Consider the following 13,022-nt stretch of genomic DNA (forward strand, 5'->3'; position numbering starts at 1 on the left):
GACCGTGCCTGAGACGCTGTGCCTCTGTGCCATCATAGTGACCCTGCCTGAGATGCTGTGGGTCTGTGCCATCATAGTGACCCTGCCTGAGACGCTGTGCCTCTGTGCCATCATAGTGACCCTGCCTGAGACGCTGTGCCTCTGTGCCATCATAGTGACCCTGCCTGACACGCTGTGCCTCTGTGCCATCATAGTGACCCTGCCTGGAGACGCTGTGCCTCTGTGCCATCATAGTGACCCTGCCGGAAACGCTGTGCCTCTGTGCCATCATAGTGACCCTGCCTGAGACGCTGCGCCTCTGTGCCATCATAGTGACCCTGTCTGAGACGCTCTGCCTCTCTGCCATCATAGTGACCCTGCCTGAGACGCTGTGCCTCTTTGCCATCATAGTTACCCTGCCTGAGACGCTGTGCCTCTGTGCCATCATAGTGACCCTGCCTGAGACGCTGTGCCTCTGTGCCATCATAGTGACCCTGCCTGGAGACGCTGTGCCTCTGTGCCATCATAGTGACCCTGCCGGAAACGCTGTGCCTCTGTGCCATCATAGTGACCCTGGCGGAGACGCTGTGCCTCGGTGCCATCATAGTGACCCTGCCTGGAGACTCTGTGCCTCTGTGCCATCATAGTGACCCTGTCTGAGACGCTGTGCCTCTGTGCCATCATAGTGACCCTGCCTGAGACGCTGTGCTTCTGTGCCATCATAGTGATCCTGCCTGAGACGCTGTCCCTCTGTGCCATCATAGTGACCCTGCCTGAGATGATGTGCCTCTGTGCCATCATAGTGACCCTGCCTGGAGACGCTGTGCCTCTGTGCCATCATAGTGACCCTGCCTGAGACGCTGTGCCTCTGTGCCATCATAGTGACCCTGCCTGAGACGCTGTGCTTCTGTGCCATCATAGTGACCCTGCCTGAGATGCTGTGCCTCTGTGCCATCATAGTGACCCTGCCGGAGACGCTGTGCCTCTGTGCCATCATAGTGACCCTGCCTGGAGACGCTGTGCCTCTGTGCCATCATACTGACCCTGCCTGAGACGCTCTACCTCTGTGCCATCATAGTGACCCCGCCTGAGACGCTGTGCCTCTGTGCCATCATACTGACCCTTCCTGGAGACGCTGTGCCATCATAATGACCCTGCCTGGAGACGCTGTGCCTCTGTGCCATCATAGTGACCCTGCCTGGAGACGCTGTGCCGCTGTGCCATCATAGTGACCCTGCCTGGAGACGCTGTCCCTCTGTGCCATCATAGTGACCCTGCCTGAGACCCTGTGCCTCTGTGCCATCATAGTGACCCTGCCTGGAGACGCTGTGCCTCTGTGCCATCATAGTGACCTTGCCTGAGACGCTGTGCCTCTGTGCCATCATAGTGACCCTGCCTGAGACGCTGTGACTCTGTGCCATCATAGTGACCGTGCCCGAGACGCTGTGCCTCTGTGCCATCATAGTGGCCCTGCCGGAGACGCTCTGCCTCTGTGCCATCATAGTGACCCTGCCTGCAGACGCTGTGCCTCTGTGCCATTATAGTGACCCTGCCTGGAGACGCTGTGCCTCTGTGCCATCATAGTGACCCTGCCTGAGACGCTGTGCCTCTGTGCCATCATAGTGACCCTGCCTGGAGACGCTGTGCCTCTGTGCCATCATAGTGACCCTGCCGGAGACGCTGTGCCATCATAGTGACCCTGCCTGGAGACGCTGTGCCTCTGTGCCATCATAGTGACCCTGCCTGAGACGCTGTGCCTCTGTGCCATCATAGTGACCCTGCCTGAGATGCTGTGCCTCTGTGCCATCATAGTGACCCTGCCTGGAGACGCTGTGCTTCTGTGCCATCATAGTGACCCTGCCTGAGACGCTGTGCCTCTGTGCCATCATAGTGACCCTGACTGAGACGCTGTGCCTCTGTGCCATCATAGTGACCCTGCCTGGAGACGCTGTGCCTCTGTGCCATCATAGTGACCCTGCCGGAGACGCTGTGCCTCTGTGGCATCATAGTGACCCTGCCTGAGATGCTGTGCCTCTGTGTCATCATAGTGACCCTGCCGGAAACGCTGTGCCTCCGTGCCATCATAGTGACCCTGCCTGAGAAGCTGCGCCTCTGTGCCATCATAGTGACCCTGCCTGAGACGCTGTGCCTCTGTGCCATCATAGTGACCCTGCCTGAGACGCTCTACCTCTGTGCCATCATAGTGACCCCGCTTGAGACGCTGTGCCTCTGTGCCATCATACTGACCCTTCCTGGAGACGCTGTGCCATCATAATTACCCTGCCTGGAGACGCTGTGCCTCTGTGCCATCATAGTGACCCTGCCTGGAGACGCTGTGCCGCTGTGCCATCATAGTGACCCTGCCTGGAGACGCTGTGCCTCTGTGCCATCATAGTGACCCTGCCTGAGACCCTGTGCCTCTGTGCCATCATAGAGACCCTGCCTGGATACGCTGTTCCTCTGTGCCATCATAGTGACCTTGCCTGAGACGCTGTGCCTCTGTGCCATCATAGTGACCCTGCCTGAGACGCTGTGCCTCTGTGCCATCATAGTGACCGTGCCCGAGACGCTGTGCCGCTGTGCCATCATAGTGACCCTGCCGGAGACGCTGTGCCTCTGTGCCATCATAGTGACCCTGCCTGCAGACGCTGTGCCTCTGTGCCATCATAGTGACCCTGCCTGAGACGCTGTGCCTCTGTGCCATCATAGTGACCCTGCCTGAGACCCTGTGCCTCTGTGCCATCATAGTGACCCTGCCTGCAGACGCTGTGCCTCTGTGCCATCATAGTGACCCTGCCTGGAGACGCCGTGCCTCTGTGCCATCATAGTGACCCTGCCTGAGACGCTGTGACTCTGTGCCATCATAGTGACCGTGCCCGAGACGCTGTGCCGCTGTGCCATCATAGTGACCCTGCCGGAGAAGCTCTGCCTCTGTGCCATCATAGTGACCCTGCCTGAGATGCTGTGCCTCTGTGCCATCATAGTGACCCTGCCTGAGACGCTGTGCCTCTGTGCCATCATAGTGACCCTGACTGAGACGCTGTGCCTCTGTGCCATCATAGTGACCCTGCCTGGAGACGCTGTGCCTCTGTGCCATCATAGTGACCCTGCCTGAGACGCTGTGCCTCTGTGCCATCATAGTGACCCTGCCTGAGACGCTGTGCCTCTGTGCCATCATAGTGACCCTGACTGAGACGCTGTGCCTCTGTGCCATCATAGTGACCCTGCCTGGAGACGCTGTGCCTCTGTGCCATCATAGTGACCCTGCCGGAGACGCTGTGCCTCTGTGGCGTCATAGTGACCCTGCCTGAGATGCTGTGCCTCTGTGTCATCATAGTGACCCTGCCGGAAACGCTGTGCCTCTGTGCCATCATAGTGACCCTGCGTGAGAAGATGCGCCTCTGTGCCATCATAGTGACCCTGCCGGAGACGCTGTGCCTCTGTGCCATCATAGTGACCCTGCCTGAGACGCTGTGCCTCTGTGCCATCATAGTGACCCCGCCTGAGACGCTGTGCCTCTGTGCCATCATAGTGACCCTGCCTGGAGATGCTGTGCCTCTGTGCCATCATAGTGACCCTGCCAGAGACGCTGTGCCTCTGTGCCATCATAGTGACCCCGCCTGAGACGCTGTGCCTCTGTGCCATCATAGTGACCTTGCCGGAGACGCTGTGCCTCTGTGCCATCATAGTGACCCCGCCTGAGACGCTGTGCCTCTGTGCCATCATAGTGACCCTGCCTGAGACGCTGTGCCTCTGTGCCATCATAGTGACCCTGCCTGAGACTCTGTGCCATCATAGTGACCCTGCCTGAGACGCTGTGGGTCTGTGCCATCATAGTGACTCTGCCTAGAGACGCTGTGCCTCTGTGCCATCATAGTGACCCTGCCGGAGACGCTGTACCTCTGTGCAATCATAGTGACCCTGCCTAGAGACGCTGTGCCTCTGTGCCATCATAGTGACCCTGCCTAGAGACGCTGTGCCTCTGTGCCATCATAGTGACCCTGCCTAGAGACGCTGTGCCTCTGTGCCATCATACTGACCCTGCCTGAGACGCTGTGCCATCATAGTTACCCTGCCTGGAGACGCTGTGCCGCTGTGCCATCATAGTGACCCTGCCTGAAGACGCTGTGCCTCTGTGCCATCATAGTGACCTTGCCTGAGACGCTGTGCCTCTGTGCCATCATAGTGACCTTGCCTGAGACGCTGTGCCTCTGTGCCATCATCGTGAACCTGCCTGAGACGCTGTGCCTCTGTGCCATCATAGTGACCCTGCCTAGAGACGCTGTGCTTCTGTGCCATCATAGTGACCCTGCCTGAGACGCTGTGCCTCTGTTCCATCATAGTGACCTTGCCTGACAAGCTCTGGCATGATAGTGGCCCTGCCTGGAGATGCTGTGCCTCTGTGCCATCATAGTGACCCTGCCTGGAGACGCTGTGCCTCTGTGCCATCATAGTGACCCTGCCTGAGACGCTGTGCCTCTGTGCCATCATAGTGACCCTGCCTGGAGACGCTGTGTCTCTGTGCCATCATAGTGACCCTGCCTGAGACGCTGTGCCATCATAATGACCCTGCCTGAGACGGTGTGCCTCTGTGCCATCATAGTGACCCTGCCTGAGACGCTGTGCCTCTGTGCCATCATAGTGACCCTGCCTGAGACGCTGTCCCTCTGTGCCATCATAGTGACCCTGCCGGAGACGCTGTGCCTCTGTGCCATCATAGTGACCCTGCCTGAGACGCTGTCCCTCTGTGCCATCATAGTGACCCTGCCGGAGACGCTGTGCCTCTGTGCCATCATAGTGACCCTGCCGGAGACGCTGTGCCTCTGTGCCATCATAGTGACCCTGCCTGAGACGCTCTACCTCTGTGCCATCATAGTGACCCCGCCTGAGACGCTGTGCCTCTGTGCCATCATAGTGACCCTGCCTGGAGACGCTGTTCCTCTGTGCCATCATAGTGACCCTGCCTGAGACGCTGTGCCTCTGTGCAATCATAGTGACCCTGCCTAGAGACGCTGTGCCTCTGTGCCATCATAGTGACCCTGCCTGAGACGCTGCGCCTCTGTGCCATCATAGTGACCCTGTCTGAGACGCTGTGCCTCGGTGCCATCATAGTGACCTTGCCTGAGACGCTGTGCCTCTGTGCCATCATAGTGACCCTGCCTGGAGACGCTGTTCATCTGTGCCATCATAGTGACCCTGCCTGCAGACGCTGTGCCTCTATGCCATCATAGTGACCCTGCCGGAGACGCTCTGCCTCTGTGCCATCATAGTGACCCTGCCTGAGACGCTGTGCCTCTGTGCAATCATAGTGACCCTGCCTAGAGACGCTGTGCCTCTGTGCCATCATAGTGACCCTGCCGGAAACGCTGTGCCTCTGTGCAATCATAGTGACCCTGCCTGAGACGCTGTGCCTCTGTGCCATCATAGTGACCCTGCCTGAGACGCTGTGCCATCATAGTGACCCTGCCGGAGACGCTGTGCCTCTGTGCCATCATAGTGACCCTGCCTGAGACGCTGTGCCTCTGTGCCATCATAGTGACCCTGCCTGGAGACGCTGTGCCTCCGTGCCATCATAGTGACCCTGCCTGAGACGCTGTGACTGTCACACTGAGAGTCTGTGACATAGTGACCCTGCCTGAGACTCTGTGCCCGTCACACTGAGACTCTGTGATATAGTGACTCTGCCTGAGACTCTGTGACTGTCACACTGAGACTCTTTGACTGTCACACTGAGACTCTGTGACTGTCACACTGAGACTCTGTGACATATAGTGACCCTGCCTGAGACTCTGTGATTGTCACACTGAGACTCTGTGACATAGTGACCCTGCCTGAGACTCTGTGCCCGTCACACTGAGACTCTGTGACATAGTGACCCTGCCTGAGACTCTATGACTGTCACACTGAGACTCTGTGACATATAGTGACCCTGCCTGAGACTCTGTGACTGTCACACTGGGACTCTGTGACATATAGTGACCCTGCCTGAGACTCTGTGACTGTCACACTGAGACTCTGTGACATAGTGACCCTGTTAGTAAGCGGACCAGTTTTACAAAATGTTCCTGGAAGGATGAATCAGTTTTGTAAACTGTCCCTGAGAGGATGTTCAAGCATATCGCGTTCAAGTATACTTTATCTTAACAACCTAGCTTTTATCTTAACCTAAATACGTATAGAGTGAGGACACTGCACATGATCAAAATAGTTCCAAGATGTAGCAATCGATGTTGTAATCAATAGTGAGTAATCGTTACATATCTTAATGAATATATGAATATGTATGTGAATGGACTGTATAAATACTGTGTAACTTAGACTGACCAGCGAAGCCAGCTTTGGGTGCGAACCCCTGGTTTCCCAGCACTGAAATAAAGCACCGCATATAACTACGCCCGTGGTTATGTGTCCTGATTGCTAACATTTTTGGCGACCCAGCTGGGGACATCGTGGGCTGCGAGGTGGATCGCGTCTCGATCCTGCTCCGGCTAGCACTGAGGTATTCTTAGGGAGTGCATCAGACGCGACCGACCCTCTGCTGCTCACGACGGACCTCTGACTGGTAAGAAGGTGCTTTATCTGGATTAGTGGGTACCCACCTGGTCTGGTAGCCTGCTGGTCAGGCATCTGGTAGCCTGCCGGTCAGACGCGGCGAAAGCCACGCTCGGTTGGGCAGGGAGCTCCCGGGGTATTGCCTAGGCAGCCGTCCGTCAGACAGAGGGAAACCTCTGCAGGCTCGGCATCTGCTCTGGTTATTTGTGCCGCAGGCTCGGCACCTGGTCTGGTTATTTGTGCGCACCTGGTCTGGTTATTTGTGCTGCTCTGCACCTGGTCTATAGTTCTGGTGATTTAATCTGTATTTACTGTTGAAACCGGTGATTTGATCCTGTTTACTGTTGTTCTGGTAAAGTTACCTGTGTTATCTTTCTGTGTTAGTTATCTGTATCCTTCTGTGTTTATATGTCCAATTCAAACGTATCGCCGTCAAATTGCTTTCTGAAACATTAGAAGGAGGCTGGGTTTGGACAGTTTATGCATAAAAAGAAGTGTAATTATGATCTGTTTGCATATTTGAACTCGGTATTCGGTTTGTGTGTCTGAGCTCAGTATTTTAGTTTGTATGTTTATATTTGGTACCAAAAGAATTTGTTTGGGGAAATAATTACAAAATAAGAACCGGTTCCGTTACTAAAGTGCCACCTTGCTCCCCTTCAGATGCATCTGTACACATGAAAGTAAATTGAGTTAGCTGTATTGCAGTTAGTGTTGTTCTGTGGATAGACTGATTTGGATCTAAAATTAATGTCAGGGATTGATGCTTAATGTGCTGTTTATTGACATCTGTAAGAAGTTACAAAAGGTAGGAGCTGAGAGATGTAACTATTGTTCAGCTAATTGGAATTACATATGAAGTTTATAATCGCAGGAATTAAATGAAGAAAGAAAAGGGCAAAAGGAGCCTAAACCTGTGCCCAGCAGCTGAGTGTCTGCTAAAGCGGCGAAAAGGGGTGGGAGCGGCGGCTGCTAGAGCTGGAGCTACAGCTCCTCTCCTCCGGGCTCGCCGCCCGCGGGGAATGAAGCGGGCGGGATCACCAAACGTAATAGCACCCCTGTGGCAAGCAGTAGGTGTGGGGTGTAACCAGTCTATGTAAAAGTTCCGTTTTCGCCAGGGGATTTAGTAATCTGAAAGCAATCGGCTGGTCCTTATTGGGAAAATCCAGATAAGGTTACAATAATTAAGATGATAATTATAATGCAGAATCCTGATTGGGATGATTTACAAGTGATTTTGGATACATTAATGGACCCTACAGAAAAAATATGGTTATACAGGTTGCGAGGGATAAAGTGAGATAAGATATTCGGAATGGGAAAGTAGAGGCTAACGTTGATGAGAACTTTCCAGAAGAAGATCCCCAATGGAATTATAATACAGGAGGCGGGTCATGCCGTCTCCGGAGGTATCAGGATTGGTTATTGATTAGCGTTCAAACTGCTATGCCGAAGCAAATGAATTGATCAAAATTGTATAATGTGATGCAGGAAAAGAATGAGTCTCCCTCGGCCTTTTAGAAAGACTAAAAGAAGCTGCCAAAACCAGGATGTAAAATTTTTAGTAGACACAGGGGCTACTTAGTCTGTACTGAATTCCTTACAGGGGACGGTAGGTCACAGAGCTACAACAACTGTTGGTGCCACAGGGAAGGAGGAAGTACGGCCATTCCTACAACCCTTGGATTTGTGTTTTGGAGAAAAGGAACTAACCCACAGGTTCTTATATGTTCCAGACTGTCCAGTTTCCCTTTTAGGATAGGAATTATTGACCAAATTGGATGCTGTAATAACATTTGAGGATGGAAACCTGGTAATGAAAATTCCAGAATCTAAGGTAGGACAAATTCTGTTTTTAAAAGAAAATCTGGTAGTGAAAATACCGCAAGCAGTGGAGGAGGCTGTGATTCCTATGGTATGGGAGACTGACATACCTGGGAAATCAAAAACAGCCCAGCCCATAAAAGTGGAACTGAAGGAAGATGCCAAGGCAGTGCAGTTGAGGCAGTACCCACTGAAACTAGAAGCTAGGTTAGGAATAGTACCTCTAATTGAAAATTCTTGAAATATGGTATTCTAGAGGAATGTGAATCAGAATATAATACTCCAATTTTTCCAGTAAAGAAACCTGATGGTAGTTATTGATTAGGCCAAGATTTGCGGGCTGTAAACCAGATCACTAAGGACATTTACCCGGTAGTTGCAAATGCATATACCTTGTTAACATCTGTGAAAGAGAAATATAAATGGTTTACTGTACTTGATTGAAAAGATGTCTTCTTCTGCATACCCCTTGACCATGAAAGCAAAAAGCTATTTGCTTTTGAATGGGAAAATCCACACAATGGGAGGAAAACTCAGTTAACCTGGACACGCCTTCCACAAGGGTTCAAGAATAGCCCAACCATCTTTGGAAATCAACCAGCCAAGGAACTCGAGGAATGGACTACAAAGGGTCATATCATGATCCCTCGACAATGGTATTTGTTGCTACAATATGTAGATGATATTCTGATTGCGACTGAGACACGAGAACTCTGCATCCAGGTAACAATTGAAATACTGAACCAATTGGGAATGAACGGGTACAAAGTATCGAAAAATAAAGCTCAGATTGCATCCGAGACTGTGATCTATTTAGGATGCGAGCTCTCTCAAGGACAGCGAAGGCTAAGCCTGAACAGGATACATGCTATTTGTGCTATTCCAGAACCACAAAACTTACATGAGTTGAGATCTTTTTTTAGGAATGACAGGATGGTGCAGACTCTGGATTATGGACCATGGGTTGATCGCCAAACCTTTGTATGAAGCACAAAGGAATAAAACATTCAAGTGGGGAAAGCCACAACGTGAGGCCTTCCAAAAGCTAAAACAGGCTTTGATGCAGGCACCTGCTTTGGGCCTGCCGGACTTGAGCAAAGGCTTCCAGTTCTTTGTAGACGAGTGACAAAGACTTGCCTTGGGAGTATTAACCCAACGACTAGGATCCTGGAAAAGACCTGTTGGCTATTTTTCCAAACAGCTAGATCCGGTAAGTGCTGGGTGGCCGGCATGCTTACGGGCGGTAGCTGCTACAGTAATGCTGATCCAGGAGGTCCGAAAACTAACTATGGGAAAAAGGATAGAAGTGTTTGTATCCCATATGGTGACAACAGTATTGGAACAAAAGGGGGGCCATTGGCTTTCCCCAAGCAGAATGATGAAATACCAGGTAATTCTGACAGAACAAGATGATGTTGTTCTAAAAACTACTAACCTAATGAATCCTGCTGAGTTTTTGGGTGCAGGTACAGAAGAAGGAGACCTGGAACATGATTGTGTGGAAGTTATCGAATACACCCATACAAGTCATCCTGATTTGAGAGACACCCCGCTGGCAGGTGCTTTCGGAGTTGTTCATGTGCATGGAGCCCTTTGGAAAGAGCAGGGACTGCTCTCTTCACAAGGAACAAACATTAAATACCAGAAGGAAATACTGAACTTGATTAATGCCATTCAGAAACCATCACAAGTTGCTATAATGCACTGTAAAGCTCATCAAAGTGGAACATCGAAAATTATTGAGGGAAATCGGCTTGCTGATCAAACATCTCAGTCGGTGGCACGGCAAGTGAGAACAATGGTGGGTTTTGTCTCCCAGAAGGTAAGAGCAATTGATTTATTACCTTCATAGCCAGCAAGAATAATTCTGGGTGGTATGTAACCACCAATGGACAAGTTGTGGTGCCAACCACTATTATGAGAGGAATACTTCAGACGGAACACCAGAAGTGTCACTGGGGCGCAGAAGCATTGGTAATTTATCTAAGAAAACAAATTATGTCGGTCCAGATGTTAACAATGGCAAAGTCTCTTACAGCTAAGTGTGAAATTTGCTTGAAAATAATCCTCTAGTAAAAAGAAAAATAGAAATGGGAAAATTAAGACAGGCATGCAACCCAGGGATTATTGGCAAATAGATTACGCGGAACTCCCCAGAACTCGTGGATATAGATATCTACTTGTTGTGGTGGATACCTTTTCTGGATGGCCAGAAGCCTTCCCTTGTCGCACCAACCAAGCAAAAGAAACTGTGAAATGGTTAATCCCTAGATTTGGGGTACCAATAGGAATATCATCCGATAGGGGGCCCCATTTTGTGACACAACTCGTAAAGGAGGTTAGCAGATGTTTAGGGATTCAGTGGGATCTGCATACTCCCTGGAGGCCCCGGTCCAGTGTACAGGTAGAGAAAATGAACCAAACCTTAAAAAGACAACTTAGTAAGGTCTGTCAGGAGGCAAAGATTCAATGGCCACAGGCCTTACCAATAGCATTGTTGCGTATCAGGATAAAACCTAAGGGTGGAATGTCAGTAAGTCCATACGAAATTCTGTATGGCAAACCCTATGAAGCACCAAACCCAAATCCAGAGGTCCACATAAAGGGTAATCAGGACCTGTACAATTATGTGTTGTCTCTTGGCAGGACACTGAATCGACTCCGATCTGCATTAGTGTGGAATCGACCACTGGCACTTGAAAATCCAGTACATAATATAGAACCTGGGGACACTGTATATGTGAAAAACTGGAACGAAGAGCCTTTGAGAGAACACTGGGATGGACCTTACCAAGTACTCTTGACCACGTTTACCGCAGTTAAAGTTGCCGGGGTGGACTCCTGGATACATTACACCCGTGTGAAGAAGGTTCCAAGAGCGTGGTCATCACATATCCTAGGTCAACCACACTCAAGATTACATCGCAATAATGCCTGGTTTACATTACCAAGCTTTGGTTTTGGTTATACCCTGAGTTTTTGTGCTTTTGAAAATTGGAGAGGGAAGTGCCACTCTATTCCACAAGGCCCCTGATAGACAGTGGGAAAGCTCGCCCGATGCATGGAAAATTTATAAATGCAAAAATGAGACTATTCGAATGGAATTGCAAATTAGGCCACGAAGAGCAGTAGATAGTAATGAAAGTACCCAGGTACCACAGGTAGTACAAAGTGTACAAAATCAGGCAGAGAACCTAATGATAGGATTAATCCGAGACTTTGCACGAACACAAAATATCAGTAGCATCACTGCCTGCCTTCCCATACCAAAATCAGCTGAGGATCCAGTACAGTGGGGAATAATCGCTACTACCTTACCAGAAATAAACAGAACTGGTAAGACAGCATGTGAATCCCACACTAGAATAGAAGAAGTCCCAACTGAACAAAGGATAAGAGAAGGACAAAAATGGAAAACGCCAGGACACAGGGCAGACTGTTTAAAATTACCTAAAGCAAGGTATATTACAATAGGACGATTCCACGATGTAGGATGGTGCTTCTATGACAAGTGGACCACTAAAATAGTTAATCAAAAGGTTGAACAGACCTACTGGGAATGCAAAGATCAGGATAACAAAAACATAACTGAATTATGGAACAATATGTGGACATTAAGTATTGTACAACAATACCAATACAGTGAAGCAATTCCATGGTGCATACGGTGGTCCGATGTAACAGAAGGAATGACAGTACCATGGTGGAATTGCTCACGGGTGATAACTTGTCAAACAGACATTAACGAGATACCTTTGTCCATTGTAAAAGTAGCAGTGATTACAGGCTGCATTTGTCGGAAACAGTTAGACCCACAGGCAGCCTTTAGAATTGGCATTGATAAAGACAAAATTGACTGTAAAGGAGTTATAGGCAGTATGGGACATTTAGTTTGGGCCTTAAGTGATGGGAACTGGACTACACATTTGCCAATGGGAGGACCAATTAGAGAAATTACTTTGGGGTTGCCAACACTATGTCCCATTTGGAAAAGGTCACCTTTGAAAAAGAGGCAAGAACTATTACAGGTCAGACATAAACGAGAAATAAACGAGGATGATGTGTGGCATGAACCATCAAGCAGTGTTAAATTTAGCTGGGCACTAGAATCTTTCTTTGCACCAATTGCAGCCTATAGGAATAGAGAAATGATTGATAAATTGATCGGGCAAATGGATCGATTGGCTAGAATAACTAAAAAAGGTTTTCGGGATCTCAATATACAATTACAAGCTACGACTAAAATGACCTTGCAGAATAGAATGGCACTCGACATAATGTTATTAAAAGAAAATGGCGTCTGTGGATATTTGAAAGACAGAATCGATCACTGCTGCATCCATATTCCAGACGTAACTTCAGAGGTTGAGAAAGACATTTCTGAGCTGACCCAAACACAAGTGGGGCTGCAAAAGGAAAGACAAGATGCAGAACAGAGCTGGATAGGAGCTCTGTTGAATAAATTCGATTCAAATTTGGGAGGATGGGTACATTCACTACTAGAAAGTGTAGTTGTGCTTGCAATTGTGATTGCTCTTCTTTGTTTGTTGTATGTAGGTATTAAGCGCATAATTAGTCAAACAAATGCTAGGAATAATCGCATTTTCAGTATCCTGAGTAGGAATTACGCTAATCCTATATTTGATAACCCTCCAGCTTATGAAGAG

The sequence above is a fragment of the Streptopelia decaocto genome (assembly GCF_964273445.1).
Source record: "Streptopelia decaocto genome assembly, contig: HAP1_SCAFFOLD_45, whole genome shotgun sequence".
NCBI lineage: Eukaryota > Metazoa > Chordata > Aves > Columbiformes > Columbidae > Streptopelia > Streptopelia decaocto.